Source organism: Carettochelys insculpta, chromosome 2 (assembly GCF_033958435.1).
Source record: "Carettochelys insculpta isolate YL-2023 chromosome 2, ASM3395843v1, whole genome shotgun sequence".
Classification (NCBI taxonomy): Eukaryota; Metazoa; Chordata; order Testudines; family Carettochelyidae; genus Carettochelys; species Carettochelys insculpta.
The window spans coordinates 137,881,817-137,887,816 of NC_134138.1; positions in this window are offsets into that span (position 1 = coordinate 137,881,817).

The following is a 6,000-nucleotide window of genomic DNA, read 5'->3' on the forward strand; positions in this document are numbered from 1 at the left end:
TCGCTCTTGTGAAGCCAATGAGTTTCATCATAAGCAAGTGGCTTGTCACAGGAGAGCTCTCATCACTGTATGGAGAACAAGAACAGAGTGGTAACCTGTATTTACAAGCCAGTTCCTCCATCCAAAGGCCAAGAACCTTCCCTTCTTCAACCATGAAGTAAGAAAAAAGGTAAGAAGAAGAAACATACCTGATGCAAAGTTAAAGTGCAAATTTCATTATTATAGAAATGCCTGAACTGCAGTGTCAGAGCCTGTGTTTACACTGTCCCAAAGTTAGGTTTAATTCAGATCTTCAATTTTTGTCCAGCCATCAGAAGACTTGAATCTGAATTCAGACTCAGGATTTTTTCAAAGTTCAGGGATGCGCATATTTGTGGTCTTTGAGTGGGTAAATTTCTAGCTATAGTCATGCAAGAAATTGTGCCATAATGATCACAAAGATCTCTGTAGCTACATACATTCAATAGCTATGTAGTTCTTTAGCAATACAAGGAACAACTGATCTATACTATTATCAATGTTCCCAAATAAATTTTGCTTGATATAACCTTTTTTGTTTCTATAATAAGAAATCTAAATAATGGGCCAATAATTGAGCACTGTGCTGAGACTTTGGAAACCCACATTTAATTTCCAGATCCACCACAGAGTTCTGGCAGGACTTTGTGTGATTGGTTTAGATGCTCACTGCTTCAATTCTCCCTCTCTAAAGTGGAGATAGTAGAACTGCACTATCTCACTGGGGATGGCTGAAAATATAGTGTCTGATTACCTTCCTATGAGGTCTCAGAAGTATTTAAGATACATAATCCTATTTTATTTCCAAAAAGTCAACATATAATTATACTTAAAACATTTAAGAAGCTTGTGGTGTATCAAAGTGTCATACGCTCTCACATCCAAGCCACATCAACTCTGTGCACCCCAGCTTTCAGACCTAGCAGCTATTCTTGGAATCTCTGAATGAACAGAAAGTGATTCACCATCACTGCATATTTTGTGTCTACATTTACATCTTTATAAATCTAGTGCAAAGAGCTACTTTTCTGATTCGTTAGTATGTTTTTCATGGTTTGCACAGGATTCAGGGTGATGGCACGTCAAGCTTAGAGTCCTGTTGCAGCAGCATCCTGAAGTAGGGCTTGTTGCTTGTGGACTTGGCTGCTGCTTTTGCTTTTAATCCTTCTTTATTTAGGTGAATAACAAAATTATGTGTACAGCATGAATGGATTAGACTAAAATAGGCAAGCAAATGTCGTCTCATCTCTTTCCTGACGTGGAAGTAGTGTGCTCCAACAGTCAAAACTTTCTGTTCCACTTGAAAGATAAGTCAGCTAAAATATCACTATAGGATACTGTCTGATAATTAAATTATCTCATTAATGAATGCCACAGCGTATACCACTGAACCCTCATTAAACATGCAACAATCCTATTTATGATTGCTGAACTGATAAAGGAATCTGGTATGATTTGGTTTAAAACCTCTAACATGCAACTCCACTGAATCTAGCGTTAACATGAGAGTCAAGTCCAATAATTTTTAATGCATATGCATATCATACCTGTTATAACGGAAACACATTGGACAGTTTTCTTTTACAGTTTGCTGGGTTTCTTTCCTTCTCTGAGCTTAGAATCAGCTGGCATGAAAAAGGAAAGAACAATGTGTCTTACAGCACATATTCCCTAGGAAACAGAATACGCAGCTCCTCTAGGGAGCTCCTCTAGGGAGGCTCTTTCTCCAACTGGTGAAATTAACATCTACTAGAAAGCTGCTCATAACTCACCAGGTAAACAGATAGGACTCCCTCTAGTGAATTTCATGTGTCTAAGGTGTGTGGGGACTGGAGTCTGGAAAAGATGGTCATAGACCAGGAAGCCTTAGTGGGAGCTGAATGGAGGGGTTGTCTGGGGAAATTTAGGTATTGATTAGTGCTATGAAAACAGGTAAAATAGACTCCCTGCTTCCTTTATTTGCAGTTCAATCTAAACACATGATTTTAAGATAAACTAAAAAATATGATGGCAATGATGGTGGAATAGAACAAGAGGACTTATTTTCTATAAAAAAATACTAGTGAAAAATAAAGGATTAATTAGGTGTAGAACTTGTACATTATGGCATCTGGGTAAAGTGTACCACAAAAATAAGAACAGAAATCTTAGGTCAGTCAAAGATATTCCCTCATTATGCTGGAAGGCTGACAAGGGAAGAAATGGATTCACCTTCTGTTGAAGCCTGTATTTCAGAGAATGTGTGTCATTCTGGAAGATATGCTTTACCCAAACACAGGTCAGACCAGATGAGGTAACTGTACCTTCAAGTTCTAAAGTCTATGGAGAAACAGATGTTTTCCCTGATACGGATAGCTTATTGTTGTATATTTTTGCTTGACCCATATCTATGTGGTCAGAGATGTGAATGTTTCAGCCATTTTTATTAAATTAAATGGGGGGTGGATTTTAATCTTTGAACTCTTATTGACCTAACTAAACTTTTTCTGTAAAGTAATCCAGTAGGTTATTCTGATCTATGTGTACATTATATAAATCATAATCTAATAGCATAGTTCATTTGATTGCTAATGTTGCACTTGAATGAGATAAGATAAGAAGAGGAGGGAATTATTGGAAATCAAATAAAATAGTCCCAAGTATACAGCCTGGCTTCGTGGACTGTCTACTACATCCAGGATTTGGCTCTGGGGAGCTTTCTTGAGGTCAGATTCTGACTCATCCTTGAATAGGTGCAGTGTAGATACATTGAAAATGGAACACTGTTGTGTATCTGCTCCACCAAAGACACCACAACACGTCAAAGGGTTGGGAAGGAGAAAAGATCATTTACCTTCTCTGCTCTCTGCACAAACCCGCACTGATGAGGGGAGGATGAAGCTGCCATGATGCTTACAAAAGAATCAGCATGAGCTAAGCAAGATCCCTTTAAATGTTGGGAACGCAATAGTGCTTTCCTTTAATTCAGGATTGTGCCTGACCCTAATTATTAGGTAGAGGTACAGACAAATTTTTGATGAATATTTTCTAGAGGCAAATTCATCATGTACTTTGGTGAATTGATTATTTTGATAGCTGGGTGGAAAGGTATATAGAAGTGTTCTTGGGAAGACTGAGATAAGGAAGGAAGGAAGTTAATCACAGGTGGTTTGTGGGTGAGAACAAACGAGGAGATAGAGCTGAGACAGACGGAATAGCCAGGGTTCAACAATCTCAGCAAAGAAAGACTCAGAACAGAGAACATCACTAGTAAAACACTAAAATGAGACACAGAGCAGCTACTGGATAAACCATAGCAGAACTGAGTGGTCATATGAATGTTCCATTATGCCTTCTTCCACTTTTTCCCAAATTTACATAAGCAGATTGCAAAATTCTTATATTATTTGCAAGTTTCTTTGTGAAATTTTTATCCCCATGTAAATAGCACATGGATACTGAATTACCAATATTTGATATGTGAACTTTTAAACATGTGCTGTGAAGGTCACTTACCATAACCCACATGGTATTATTTCTGACTGGATAAGAACATAAGAACATAAGAATGGCCATACTGGGTCAGACCAAACGTCCATCAAGCCCAGCATCCCATCTGCCGACGGTGGCCAATGCCAGGTGCCCCAGAGAAGGAGAACAGAAGACAATGATCAAGTGATTTATCTCCTGCCATCCATCTCCTGCCCTTGTTATGAAGGCTAGGGCACCATACTTTATCCCTGGCTAATAGCCATTTATGGACCTAACCTGCAAAAATTTATCAAGCTCTTTTTTAAACCCTAATAGAGTCCTGGCCTTCACAGCCTCCTCGGGCAAGGAGTTCCACAGGTTGACTGTGCGCTGTGTGAAGAAAAATTTCCTTTTATTAGTTTTGAACCTACTACCCATCAATTTCATTTGGTGTCCCCTAGTTCTTGTATTATGGGAAAAGGTAAATAATTTTTCTATATTCACTTTCTCCACACCATTCATGATTTTATACACCTCTATCATATCGCCCCTCAATCGCCTTTTTTCCAAACTGAAAAGTCCCAGTCTCTCTAGCCTCTCCCCATATGGGACCCTTTCCAAGCCCCTAATCATCTTAGTCGCCCTTTTCTGAACCTTTTCTAATGCCAATATATCTTTTTTGAGGTGAGGAGACCACATCTGCACGCAGTACTCGAGATGTGGGCGTACCATAGTTTTATATAGGGGAAGTATGATATCTTTTGTCTTATTATCGATCCCTTTTTTAATAATTCCTAACATCCTATTTGCCTTACTAACTGCCGCTGCACACTGCGTGGATGTCTTCAGAGAACTATCCACTATAACTCCAAGATCCCTTTCCTGATCTGTCGTAGCTAAATTTGACCCCATCATGTAGTACGTGTAATTTGGGTTATTTTTTCCAACATGCATTACCTTACACTTACCCACATTAAATTACATTTGCCATTTTGCTGCCCAATCACTCAGTTTGCTGAGATCTTTTTGTAGTTCTTCACAATCCCTTTTGCTTTTGACTGTCCTGAACAACTTGGTGTCATCTGCAAACTTTGCCACCTCACTGCTTACCTCATTTTCTAGATCATTGATGAACAAGTTGAACAGGATCGGTCCCAGGACTGAGCCCTGGGGAACACCACTAGTTACCCCCCTCCATTGTGAAAATTTACCATTTATTCCAACCCTTTGTTTTCTGTCTTTTAACCAATTCCCGATCCATGAAAGGACCTTTCCTCCTATCCCATGACCACCTAATTTACATAAATTTACATAATTTACATTAGGTGTGGGACCGTGTCAAAGGCTTTCTGGAAATCTAGGTATATTATGTCCACTGGGTGCCCCTTGTCCGCATGTTTATTAACCCCTTCAAAGAATTCTAATAGATTAGACAGACACGACTTCCCTCTGCAGAAACCATGCTGACTTTTGCCCAACAATTCGTGCTCTTCTATGTGCCTTGCAATTTTACTCTTTACTAGTGTTTCTACTAATTTGCCTGGTACTGATGTTAAACTTATCGGTCTATAATTGCCAGGATCTCCTCTAGAGCCTTTTTTAAATATTGGTGTTATATTGGCCGTCTTCCAGTCATTTGGTACCAAAGTGGATTTAAAGGATAGGTTACAAACCACTGTTAATAACTCCACAATTTCACATTTGAGTTCTTTCAGAACCCTTGGGTGAATGCTGTCTGGTCCTGGAGACTTGTTACTATTCAGCTTATCAATTAATTCCAAAACCTCCTCTAATGTCACTTCAATCTGAGTGAGTTCCTCAGATTTGTTGCCTAAAAAGGCTGGCTCAGATTTAGGAACCTCTGTAACATCTTCAGCCGTGAAGACTGAAGCAAAGAAATCATTTAATCGCTCCGCAATGGCACTGTCTTCCTTGATCGCTCCTTTTATATCTTTATCATCCAAGGGCCCCACTGCTTTTTTAGCAGGCTTCCTGCTTCTAATGTATTTAAAAAACATTTTACTATCGTTTTTTGAATTTTTGGCTAGCTGTTCCTCAAACTCTTTTTTGGCTTTTCTTACTACATTATGACAGTTAATTTGGGAGTGTTTATGTTCCTTTCTATTTTCCTCACTAGGATTTGACTTCCACTTTTTAAAAGCTGCCCTTTTCTCTCTCACTGCCTTTTTAACATGGCTGTTTAGCCATGGTGGTTCTTTGTTAGGTCTCTTACTGTGTTTTTTTATTTGGGGTATACATTTAAGTTGGGCCTCTAGTATGGTGTCTTTAAACAGTTTCCATGCAGCTTCCAGAGATTTTAGTTTAATTACTCTACCTTTTAGTTTCTGTTTAACCAGCTTCCTCATTTTAGTGTAATTCCCCTTTTTGAAATTAAATGCCAGAGTGTTTGACCGCTGCGGTGTTCTTCCCAACACAGGAATATTAAAAGTTATTATATTGTGGTCACTATTTCCAAGCGGTCCAGTAACAGTTACCTCTTGGACCAGATCCTGCGTTCCAGTCAAGACTAGA